Source organism: Delphinapterus leucas, chromosome 12 (genome assembly GCF_059928025.1).
Source record: "Delphinapterus leucas isolate spDelLeu-1000000601 "Yukka" chromosome 12, BTC_Dleu_Yukka2, whole genome shotgun sequence".
Lineage (NCBI taxonomy): Eukaryota > Metazoa > Chordata > Mammalia > Artiodactyla > Monodontidae > Delphinapterus > Delphinapterus leucas.
In genome coordinates this window covers 87446328-87459789 of record NC_143140.1, presented here as the reverse complement: position 1 = coordinate 87459789, position 13462 = coordinate 87446328, and the positions used below count along the sequence as shown (strand labels likewise).

At 43.4% G+C, this 13462-nt stretch overlaps 1 protein-coding gene across 2 annotated transcripts in view; it reads right to left on the bottom strand.

The window, feature by feature from the left end:
• TULP4 (TUB like protein 4) overlaps window positions 1-13111 on the bottom strand; it is a 228283-nt gene extending 215172 nt beyond the window's left edge. For both annotated transcript variants that reach the window (XM_089922203.1, XM_022560335.3), the window contains exon 1: window positions 12998-13111. The gene's annotated coding sequence lies outside the window, so the exon portion shown is untranslated. The remainder of the gene's footprint in view (window positions 1-12997) is intronic.
• Between the last annotated feature and the right edge of the window lie 351 nt (window positions 13112-13462).

Here is a 13462-nt window from a genome sequence, read left to right as displayed (position 1 = left end):
GGCACCACATCCAGACAGGACTGTACTCAGAGGAAAAGGACTATCTTTCCTAGTGTTGTCATTTTAAGATTGAGAAGTGCTCCAGAACCTCTGGCAGACCAGAACCAGGTCTCTTGCTTATCCCTCCAGCAGTCACTGACGGTGAGTGGGACCTGCAGGACTGGCTGAAACAGATCAGGACTTACCCCTGTGCTGGGGATGGATCGCCTTCCCCACAGCACATGCAGACGGGGAGGGTATCTAAACAAAACCCCAATTCCATGACGAAGGGAAGAAAGGATGTTAGAAATGCACTCAACAGGGTCGGCTAGTTATCAATCTGGGATACATGCTGGTTGTTGCCAAGAGATAAACCCCACTAGCTTCACCCACATGCACCTATAAAACCAGCAGCAGCAGCTTGGACGGGAGGCCACAGCGCAAACGAGGGGGTAAGAGAAGAGATGCGGACTTTCGATCAGCAGGTGCAGACTTAGGTCCCAAGACGTCTACTTAACAGTTATGTGACCGTGGGCAAACCCCCAACCTCAGCTTTCTCATAAAATAAAAAAATACATGCTTGACATAATGTGCAAGGTTACTGTGAAGACCAGATAAAACGGTAGATGTGGAAAAAGGCTTTATAAAAGCAATGATTATAACTAAAACTTGCAAAAAGTCACAAGCCACCGAGAAAAACTCCTCAAAAAAAAAAAAAGTTGTCTCTGGCTGGCCAAACTGAAGCAGGTATAATCTACTAATGGATCTCTGCTTTAAAAATTATATTTCTATTGATTTACTTGTGACTTGGTTGGAGGCTTTCCAATACGATCTACCGATTCTCTCTGAGTTGAGGTGGAACAGAACAACTCTATAGAAACTGTCTTAGGGGTCTGTAGAAAGCCAACCCAGGGTCCTCTTCACTTTTTTTCCCTCCTCCTCAGGCATGCACAGCAGTCATATTCTCACTGCCTTCTAAATCGAAAGGCGGTGGGGGGGGTGGTTTACAAGTCAGAAAAGGCTAAGAAAACCTAAGTGTTTTCAGTTAGGAGAGGGGAGACTGATTTGAATGCACAAGTAGAAGCCAGTGGTTACCCAGGAGACAGCTCAGCCCAACTCACGTGAACGTGTGTGAGTCGCGATGCCTATAGATAATAAGTGCAGAGGTATCTAAGGCCTCCCTGCTAATGCTTTTTCTATCAGGCAGTGTAGGCATGGAGCCACCCAACATGGCTTGTGTTCTACCTAATTTCCCACCTGCCCGCCCAACCTCTTACTTCATTCATCTGTCTCCACTTACCGTGGGGTAGAGATGGGCAAGCGAGCCACAGAGAGTCTCAAACCCATCTAAAGAGTAAGATATGCGTTCACCTATGCCAACCACATTTTTTTCTCATTAGATACGTCACCCTTCATTTGGACAATAAAGTTAGAAGACTGGCCGTGCCTAGTACTGGGATTCTAGAAGGTGAAAACAGTGATATTCTGGGCTTACTTTGATGTCTAGGAACTTAAAACGCTTCCTCACGATGAGGGTGCCTTTCTCTCCGAGACTTAAAAATCAACAACATATGATTTTCCACTCCAGTCCAGGCAGAAGAACCAGGTAACAGTGTGAGAGCAAAGACATGTTAGGGAATTACAATGCAGGGAAAACGGAGGCAGCAACTGGCAGTCTGGACAGTTTGAGAGGTATTTCTCTGCCCAAGTTCCCTGTGGTCGCACACATGCAGAACAGCGCCACTCCCAAGACACACGCTTCCAAGGGGCAGGTGTGTCTAACAAGACCGATGATCAAGAATATTTTCCATCTAAACCATGTGTATGTATGAAAGAATTCTGTAAACCATAAAGCTGCCATGTCCCACACCAGTGCAGTGTCTCGAGCTCAGCTTCTCCCCAGAGCACGTTGCCATGTGTGGTCCTGCCTCTTCAAAACGCACCCCATTTAATGCAATGTAGTGCCCTGAGGAAGGACATCAGTGAAACTGGTGCAATCAGAAGGAAGTCTAGAGTTTAGTTAATGACAACGTATCAATATTAATTTCTTAGTCTTGACAAATGTTCTATAGTTTTGTAGGATAACATTAGAGGAAGCTGGGTCGGAGGAACTCTCTGTACCGAGTATCTTTGTACCTTCTGTAAATCCAAAACTATTCTAAGATACGAAGCTTATTTTAAAAAGTTTAAAACACCTGTCTGCTTAAAAAAGGAAAAAAAAAAAAAGAAGGGGAAAAACACACTGCATGGGAAAAGACTTTCTAAGCAAACCATCAGAGTAGAAACTACGGGAAAAAAATTGAAAGACTTGACTACATAGAAAGTTTAAACTTTTATACATAAAATATGCCATGAACAGAGTTGGAGTTGAAAGGCAACCAAGAAACTGGGAAAATATTTATAATATACATGCGAGAAAAGGGGTTGATATACATAACACAGCAAACTTCATATAATTTTTAAAAAAAGGCTACATGCCTAGGTACTCCATCTGCTACAACTGCTTTCACACATATCAAATCTGTATGTCCAAACTCGAATTCAGTCCTTTTAAACCACGTTTCTTCCCATTCCACCCACTGCCTCTGACAGCCCCCCACACCTGGGGGCTCTGCTAGAGAAAGCAGAGCTTCAGTGCAGCCTTCCCCACAGCGGCTAACCCTGTTCAATTTGTTGGACCACTCCTAACCAAAGTCTCCTTCTAGAATCTAGGACTCTTTTCTTCTTTATGAGCGCAATATGTCAAGCTTACCTACTTGGTGCCCACAATACTGAAAACAGGTCAAACCACAACCAGAAGTGGGAATCCTGAGAAAAGACTAAGGTGTGCGAAGACCTCGCAGGTCAAAACCAGATTCAAATTTCAGCACCAGCCAATCAGAAAAAAAGGAATCAGAAAAGCACTCACCACAGGTGGGCAGTCGCCTCCCACCTGGAGCCCCATTTACCTGGATTTCTAGAGAGACGCACCTATTCAAAGAAAAAGCACCTTCTTAAAATAAAATACAGTTACAACTAACTCAGCAGTTTATATTAGAGCCAACCAATCTTAGTAACTTTTTGGTTGTTGTTATTTCTGTGCTTTTAAATTTAGAAGGGGACCAGAGAATCTGAAGAAAGAATATACTTCTTTCAAGGTGTCTCCATATATGTAGAGTTTATGTCAGTTAGAATTATACTAAGAATTAATATTAGTCATATTATATTAAAATTAAGCAAAAAGAACACTGAAGTTCCATACATAAAACAATACAGAAGTCAAGAGATAAAATACTTTTCACACAGAATACTGTGACCATGATTAAAACCACTAGATAAAAATTCAGGAGCTAAAAGTTTGCATCCCAGTTGATTACATTCTTCCATTAACCTTAGGCAGACTTACTGTTGCCCTACTTACCTGGAGTTTCCTATGCTACAAGATAGTAGTTCATGTCTTAAAATAACTCTAAGTACTTAAGGCCAAGTAGACACAAAACGAAGAATAGAATTAAACCCAATCTTAATTTCTTGAAGCTCATTCATGATCTAATTTGTGAATAACTCCAGACTCCGCAGCAGGCTTCCTTCCTCAGACATCTCACCTTGGGTCCACCTTACTGGTCATTAGCACCAAAGGAGGTTTAACTTAAACCAATTGTGCTCGTCATCAACCATCTAGTAAAAGGTTTGAAGCAACTGGCTTATATTGACCTCCGGTGATTATTGGTATAGTTCACGTGACAGTGCCTACCTCTCTCCCACAAGTTTCAGCTGTCTTACATACACCAGAGAAATAGCTCAATTCCCCAAAGTCAAATACACGCACATCCTTCTATGTCACATGAAAGAGAAAAACTTCACCATCTGAACACAGGTGAAGGACGGCCAAGGAGATTCCATTTCTGTGACCATTAATCAGCAGAGATCACTGCTGTTTGCAAAGCACAGGCAGCAAAGAAAGGGAAGACAATGGGATACCCCAAGGCTCTCAGAATTAAAAACAATACACCATTTCTGAACCATGGGTTAATCCTGAGGCTTCTCTACTTATTTACAATAAACTTATTACATTAAATTCATAGGAGACTGATGTCAAAGCACCTCATAAACATTATTGCTCCTATGAATACCTCTGTGAAGAAAAGCATTTGTAGCCTAGGAGGGACCTACAATGGTACTTAATGTTTCTCTATCCCATTTCTTGCACATAAATACACATAAGTACAAGTCCTATTCACCGTACTGTATCACGAAATTTTTCAAAACAACGTTAATTAGTTGATCAAAACCTTAAATAAATCTATTCCATACAGCAATGTAATTGTGCAGCTTGTTAATGGCCCAGAAAAGATTTGGTGCCGATTAGTTAAAATTAAAGGTTGACATAATTAGATAAAACTGAATTATGGTGATAACTTGTGGACTTCATATATCAGCACTTTGCTCTCCACTGATAACAGAGACCTGGCTGTCGTAGCTGTAAGAATGGTGAGGAGGAAGCAGATGCAAAATCAAACACAAACAGGACGCCATAAATCCACAAAGGCTGGGAAGTGATGCTCCAGTTAGCTATGACGGATGGATTGTGGGTGGGACCCCGATCCCACGCTACTTAATTTATCCCCAAGTCCCTCAAAATCAAAGCTGGGTGAGGAGACAGAACAATGTGTGTGCCACTTTCATTCTCACTCTGTCATAGTATTAAAAATTACTACTGTTGGAATAAAATAAGCAAACTGTGAGCTTTCTTTTACTGAGTTGCTGTATTTTATTCCAAGCATTTCAAATATTACAGAATTTATTTCATCATTCAGATATCAGAAAATTCTGAAAAGTTAACTTCCTACACAGGAAACACAGACTGGGTTTCTCATTTCCTGGGAAAAGACGGCAAGCACAAAAACAAAAAGGGTTCCAACTATTTGTAGGCACTGGAAAATGTGACCTGGGTTTAGCCACATTCACCCACCTAGCTGTCCCCATGATCCAACCTCCTTAAACTTCTTTCTTTCAGGTAAGTTAAATCCAGGAATGACTTTTTGAAGGCATTCTTGTGTAATATGACAGATGTTAAAACATATACTTCCTGATGATTTAACACAGCAGCAACTATGGCCACCTGAAATGTCAGCTCTGGTGTCCAGGGTTTTCATCCACAGCATCAGGCTAACTTCTTATCACGCATGTTTTGATATTCTAACCACTGGAGATGAATTTGTCCATCTGGTTTGTGGCTAAGAGGGCTGTCTGAAGCTTAAGAAACTGATTTACATGTGAAGATAATCCTGTATATTCTCAGCACATGATGTCGTCACTACTGATCAGCTTTTCTGGAATATTAAAACTGTCCCAGTACTAACCGGCCTGTCCTCATGGAGGACCTCTGGCACTCTGACACAATGCCATGTGTTTCCCCAGGACAGTATCATATACTCTTAAAAGCCAAAGATGAAGGAAAGGTTCATAGGGGGCCAACAACATGGTACTCAAAGTATGTTCTACACAAGACTCTTCATTTCTCTTGCCAGAGACTGAAAATTACACACACACACACACACACACACACCAGGTGTAACTGCCTCCAAAATTTAAACTAATCTTCCCTTGCTGATTGCAAGAAACTGGTCAAAGAAACATTCCGTTAGGATGAAAAAATTCTGAACCCAGTGATATTTGTCTCTATCAAAGGAGAATTTGAAAACACTGAGCAACAGTTTTAGAAAGTAGATACCAAAGAGCCTGTAGAACCAAGTGTCCCACACAGTAACTAGCTTGGGATCAACAGGTGAGACTTAAGAGGAAAGGTTGAGACTGTCATAAAAATTATTCACGAAAAAGGCCAACTTCTTAGCCTTAACCAGACACGAACAGATCTGATACAAGAAAAACTATAACCCAGTGGTTCTACTATGCCCATTCCAAACTGGGAGAAAATGTCCAAGTATTAAGACTACCAAAAAAAGACACAGCAGAAATAACTGTAACAACATAATAACTTATATTATGCATTTCCAAATCCTTTCACATCCATTAATAAGGTCTAAATTAAGTCTTCAATTTTTAAAAAGTGAGAAACTGTAAATCTTAAGTTGTAGTGTGTGTTATCTTTCTCAAAGCTCTTTCACATCCATTTTGACTCTAACTGTGCTTTTGATTAGAAATAATACCAGTGAGAAAGATGTTCAAGTGAGTCTGTATTATCTGCACAGCACCTCTGCACACCTACAGAATAATTTTCTACACTCTACAGCCTCCTACGCCATTACTAGGAGGCTTTCCATAAACACTACTTTTCCATTCTATGCTTAAAATACTTTCTGTCAAAGGTGGTATCCTTGTCACCACATAAGCGCAAAGACTTCTACTTCTACTTACTGACATCAGAGAAATATATTTGATTCTGAATTAACCACATTTAAAGGGAAAATAGCATAATTTTTGCAATCCAAGAATAATCCAAAATTTTAATTTTGACCCATTTTCTATGAAAGCCAGAAATCAAATAGAGTTGACCCACTGGTATAGGTCCTAACATGCCCAAAACAGAAGTTAAAAGGAAAAGAAAGCCCAAGTTTATCAGAGTCTGTAGTAATTTATGGAGATGCAGTAATTAATTCAATGTTTATGAGCAAAGAATGTATTTAATTTTAACTGAATGTGTAGTGGGCATCTATCGCCTTGTCTTCCTGGAATGTCTTCCCTTTCTTTAGTTAAAAGCACCCCAACTCACCTTGTGATTCCTCCATTCTATATCTTTGTGGGACTGTCAACTGAGAGCAATCCTACACACACACACACACACACACACACACACACAGAGCCAAAGGGCAAATTACCCAACAAGGCCAATCATAGTCTCTCCCCAGGAAAACTAAATCTTTCAACACAAGAATGAAATCAGTGGGTGCTGTCTTCAAGACCACGGCACCCGAAACAGACTGCCCATTAGGCGGTTCCTGAAGCCTAGCTCCTCAAAGGTCTGATTCTTGGCCTGCAAAGCCTAGTCGTTCAGCATTTTCTATGCCTATAGTATATGTAATTGCTATGCCTACAGTTCTGTAACCTCTCTTTTTCACTCAATAATATATAATGGGCCTCCTTCCAGATTGGTTAATATAGATTTATATCATTATTTTCAATGGCTGTATGCAAAGAAGGTACCCTAATCTATTTAATCAATTCCTTACTTAAGGTTATTTACTAAATAACCATATACAGTAAATAGTTCTTTACTGTATACATATACCTTTGCTAACTTTTCCTACTATTTTTTAGGATAAGTTCCTAAATGTGGGCTTGCTGGGTTAAAGGTTATGCAAATTTTACGTTTTGACACATAATAGTAGCTATTTAGAATAAGTGCATTGGACTTCCCTGGTGGCGTAGTGGTTAGGAATCTGCCTGCCAATGCAGGGGACACAGGTTCTATCCCTGCTCCGGGAAGATCCCACATGCCATGGAGCAACTAAGCTTGCAAGCCACAACTGCTAAGCCTGTGCCCTAGAGCCCGCGAGCCACAACTACTGAAGCCCGCGCGCTCTAGGGCCCGCGGGCCGCAACTACTGAGACCCGCGCACCTGGAGCCCGTGCTCCACAGCAAGAGGGGCCACCATAATGAGAGTCCCGCACGGCTCAATGAAGAGTGGTCCCTGCTCACCGCAACTAGAGAGAGCCCACATGCAGCAACGAAGACCCAACACAGCCAAATTAAAAAATTTTTTTTAAAAGATTAGAATAAGTGCATCAATTTACACCTCTACTGAGACCAAAGAGTATACATGTCCCTTCATCTTCACCAGCACTGGGAATTACTATCATCCTTATTCCCACTCCAAATTAGGAAATGCCCAAATATTAAGACTACCAAGAGAATGGATACCCAAAGTAATCATAATAACATAATACTTTATATCAAGCTTTACCAAATTGTTTCACATCTAGTAAGGTCTAAATTGAGTTTAAATTACATTGCCAATATAATCATTGAAATATGGTGTCTTAGTTGGCTCAGGCTGCCATTAAAAAATACCACAGTCTGGGGTGGCTTAAACAACAGAAATTTATTTCTCACCATTCTGGAGGCTGAAAACTCCAAGATTAAGATGGCAACAAGGCTGATTTCTTTTGTGACCTCTCATCTTGGCTTGTAAGTGGTTGCCATCTAGCTATATGCTCACATGACCCCTTCTTTGTGCGTGGTGAGGGGCGGGGAGGGAAGTGTTTTGGAAGGGGTTGGAGACCTCTCTGTTGTCTGTCTCTTCTGATGAGGGTACTAATCCCATCATGAAGGCTCCACCCTACCCCTAATTACCTCCCTAAGGCCCAATCTCCAAATACCAACACACTGGGGGATAGGGCTTCAACATAAGAATTTGGGGGAGAGACATTCGGTTCATAACAAATGGTATCTTATCTTTGCTTTTAATTTCATTTCTTCAATTACTAGTAAAGTTGAATATTTTAATATATTTATTGGTCATTTACTTTCTCTTTTATTTTTCTTTTAAAAATGGTCTGTTCTGATTCCAAACCCAGAACAGGAAGGCTACAGGATGAGCCTGGAACATCTTGTCACACCAGAAAGCAAGGAAGCTACTACAGGCTACTAGAGCTATGTCATAAGGACTCAAGGCCAAACTGAATAAGTCTATCTGCCCAAAGATATGGCAATTTGAGCATCAAAAGGACAATAATTGAAATGGACTGAGACGCATCATATATGCTAAAACAGAGAAGTTCATAAAGATCCTCAAAAAGAAAAAAAAAAAAAAAGGAAAGAAAAGACCCTAGCTCCATTACCATTGGAAGATGGCAGGGAACCAACTCATGATTTTGGAGAGTGGCAAATAAAGGGAAATAATCAAACATTCCTACACAATGTATGTATACCTCAGGGTGAGTCCTTCATGCTCTTCCATACAGCAAAATACACCACCATTAAAACATTAGCTGAGGACAACGACATCAGCTGCAAATTTCAGAAAGATGTACATACGTCACCATCCACGTGGAAGGGAAATTAAAGGACCCAGAAAGGATATAACACACATATTAGTTTCAAACCCCATGGTTCCCATATTTTTAAAAGGTACTGTGCATTCTGTTGGTGGGAATGTAAACTGATACAGCCACTATGGAGAACAGTATGGAGGTTCCTTAAAAAACTAAAAATAGAGATACCATATGACCCAGCAATCCCACTACTGGGCATGTACCCAGAGAAAACCTTAATTCAGAAAGACACATGCACACCAGTGTTCATTGCAGCACTATTTACAACAGCCAGGACATGGAAGCAACCTAAATGCCCATCGACAGACGAATGGATAAAGAAGATGTGGTACATATATACAATGGAATATTACTCAGCCATAAAAAGAAACGAAATTGGGTCATTTGTTGAGACGTGGATGGATCTAGAGACTGTCATACAGAGTGAAGTAAGTCAGAAAGAGAAAAACAAATATCGTATATTAAGACATACATGGGAAGCTAGAAAAATGGTACAGATGAACCAGTTTGCAAGGCAGAAATAGAGACAGAGATGTAGAGAACAAACGTATGGACACCAAGGGGGTAAAGTTGGGGCGGGTGGGGGCAGGGGATGAATTGGGAGACTGGGGTTGACATATATACACTGATATGTATAAAATAGATAACTAAAAAGAACCTGCTGTATAAAAAATAAATAAAATTTTTAAAAAGGTACTGTGCATTAAAAAATAAAATTAAATAAAATTTTAAAACAACTAATTTGATTTTCTGTTTTAATTAAACAAATCATAGTTAAATAATTTCCAGTGAGAGCTCTTGATCATCATGAGATTACCTCAGTTGCTAACACTTAGTATGTTAAAATTTAGAACCTTTATAAGCAAAATGTAATGTATACATACAATGGAATATTATTCAGCCTTAAAAAGGAAGCAAATTCTGAAACATGCTACAACATGGATGAACACATGCAAAGTGAAATAACCCAGTCACAAAAGGACAAATACTGTATGATCCCACTTATATGAGGGACCTAAAGTAGTCAAATTCATGGAGATAGAAAGTAGAAAGCAGAAAGGTGGTGGTCAGGAGTGTGTGTGGGGGGGAGGAGGACAGAATGGGAAGTTATTGTTTAATGGATACAAAGTTTCAGTTCAGGAACATGAAAAAAGGTTCTGGAGATGGATGGTGGTGACGGTTGCATAACAATGTGAACGTACTTAATGTCACTGAACTGTACACTTAAAAATGGTTAACACGGTAAATTTTACGTTATGTATATTTTATCATAAAAAACTTAGTATTTTAATATGTTAAAATTTAGTTGACTAAATTAACATTATCCCAACCAAACTAAAAGAAATTCGACATTTCAATTACATATTCCCTGCAGTCTCACTAAGGACAGATGTACAATTTGGGAAAAGCTTTTGGTAATACTGAAAATACTTCACAGGGTAGGAACCAATAGAAACCAATGCAATAACTAAATCAAGACATTTCATAACAGAAGTTTTACTCAATTTTTTTTTTGCCATTTGCGGGCCTCTCACTGTTGTGGCCTCTCCCGTTGCGGAGCACTGACTCCAGACACGCAGGCTCAGCGGCCGTGGCTCATGGGCCCAGCCGCTCCACGGCATGTGGGATCTTCCCAGACCGGGGCACAAACCCGTGTCCCCTGCATCAACAGGCGGACTCTCAACCACTGCGCCACCAGAGAAGCCCTTACTCAATTTTTTAATGCATTTGATGAATCACATGCATAGTTGGGTCACTCAATCTATCTTCAATCTTTCTCCATCCACAGAAGAGAACAGGAAAGAGATCACTGATACTGTAAATGCAGTGAAACAGATGAAGAACAATGTCCTAGCTTAGCCCTGCACATGGAAAGCACTGAAGGAAGGCTGCTGTCTCTTTATTCTTCTTTCATCACTGGGGATCTCAGCATCAATGTTGGATGGTTCAATATAAAACAGGTTTCATGAACCACATATCCTCTTATGGCTTAAAAAAGTTTTTTTCCATGCAGGGTTTTGGTGGGGAAAATGTAAATAATCAAACTACCACTCATATAGCTCCATATGAAAACTAGAAAGTTCAATATGATACACACATCTTTTCTAAATGAAAAGTTGGTTTTAAAATAAACAGTAGTAAATACATTACTATTTCTCGGGCACAGGAAGTTAACTTGGGCTTTCTATTCTTCTCCCACATCATAAAGCTTCACTGTGTTAAAAAAACTTTCCCTATATGATCCCTCTAACTCAGTACTACATACTTCCAACTCTAGAGGTCAACAACACCTCCCCCCATCACAGGAAAACACTGCTACTTTCACAGCCCTTACTAAAATAGAGCACTTAAAATTCTCCAAAGAAATTCACATCCTCTAGCAACTCTCTCACACAAATTAAGTCCTATGCTTAAACACTAGATTTAGCTCTTCACAATTTATTCATATACTCATTTCCACAACAGTAAACTATCAAGAAATAGAAAGGGACGGCTGAGTTCCTCCCAATCTCAGCGTGGCTATCATTGTACAATGTTGAGATCAGCTTCCAAACCGCCCCACCAGATCTCCAGGAGTCCAGGCAGTTGCCTCTGGTTCGCAGCGTGGCTATGTGCAAGGAGCCCTGTCACTTTCCATCCATCACAACCCCAAATCCCAGCAATCAGTGCTGCAGGGCCTGGGGATGAGCATCCTCCAGGACCATAGCACCATCCCCTGTGGCCTTGCCTGCAAGAACTAAGCTCCAAGAAATGCAAACCTGAGACACAGAGAGGCACAAAGAAAGGGACTCCCAAATGTTTTTTTACATTCTTCAAAACTTTAGAAATGAATTATTTTCCCTGTGCTTTTTTAAGAATCTGCCGACTGGGTATCCTTAAGGTGCTGCTAAACTACTGCAAAATACAAAGAGGAGGACAATCGCCAAATAGAGAAATCCAGGGCAGAGCTCCCTGTAAGGGGAGCTGACTGTCCACCAGGGGAGAAGTGTTAGAAGACTTTCTGATCACCATGGCAATTTAGCAGATAAGTCACATCCATCCCCGACAGAACCGTGTCACCCTTATTTCCTTCCACAAAGTTAGATGAACCTCACCTTTCCAACCTGAAAGTGGTGTGACAAGAAAAAGTAGACACCTCTCCCTACTAATTGCCCGAGCCGGTCAAACTTCAGACGCAGCATCATGCACTTTGTTTTTAAGCAGAGAGAAAAGAGGAAGGGTTGGCATTCTGAGCGGAATCCCCGTGATTTGCCAGAGGAAACAGCACAGACCAAACAGCAGAAGCGCCAGCATTTCCATGCAGCTGCCACGACAGGTGACCGGGCCGCTGTGCAGACACCCCGCTCGCTCGGGGGTAACACGGAGGTGGGGCGGCAGGAAGGCCAGGCGGGAGGGGGACAGCCTGGAGAACGAGAAGGTGGGCAGAGGCCGGGAGGGAAATCCACTCCATCCAGCCGCCGGGGAGGAAGAGGAGGAGCACAGTTTCCCCCGGGAAACCGTTTTTTCTGTCTCCACAATTAAAGTGGTTTTCTGTCTCCACAATTAAGGCGTTTTCTGTCTCCACAATTAAGAAAAAAAAAATGGCTCCAAGCCAAACGCCTCCTGATTTACACACAGACACACATACACTCACGCGCGCGCGCGCACACCAAGCTCCTCTATCGCCCCATTTTCTTAGACACTGAAACAAAAGACTAAAACCGCTAAACGGCAGCAAGCGCCGCCCGGAGCCGGGTGTCGGCCACCGTCTCCCCACCGCGCCCTCGGGAAAGCCCACCCGAGGGGGCCGCCCGCCGCCCCCCCGCCCAAGCCCCGGCCGGGGGCCGCCCGACGCACCCCCGCCCGCGCCGGGCAGAGGGGCCTGGCCGGGGCTGGGGGCCCGAGCGCCCGCCCCGAGGGGACAGGCGCCCGGCCCGGCTCCGGAGGGCGCTCCGCCCGGCGGTCGGGCCCGCCACCTCCTCCACGGGAGGGCGGCAGCGCCCGGGCCGGGACGGCGGTGACAAGAGCCCAGCTCCCGCCTCACCTTCGGGCGCCGGTGGCGGCGGCCCCGCGCTCCTCCGCGCCTCTCTGCCTCCGCCTCCAGCAGCCCCACGCCGCCGCCGCCGCCGCCGCCGCCGCCGCCGCCGCCGCCTCCGCCGCCGCCTCCCCTAGTGTCTCCGCGGAGTCTCCGCCTCCCTCGGCCGCCGCCGCCGCCGCCGCCGCCGCTGCCGCTGGGCCCGGCTGTGCGCCACGTGATCGCGCCACGTGACCCGGCGCGGCTGGCAGGCGCCTCCCCAGCCAGCCTCGCGCCCTCGCGCCCCCGGGGACCCGCGTCCCGTCCGTTGACGCCCGCTGGCTCCGTACTGGGGTCGCGACCCCCGGCACCCTCGCCTCGCGCTCTGCCGCGGCCCGAGCTGCTGACGCGCTCGTCACCTGCTTGCTGCCACGCGCGAAACCCCCAACTCAACAGACCCTGCAGCCACTGCACACTCGCGAGCACGCCCTCAAA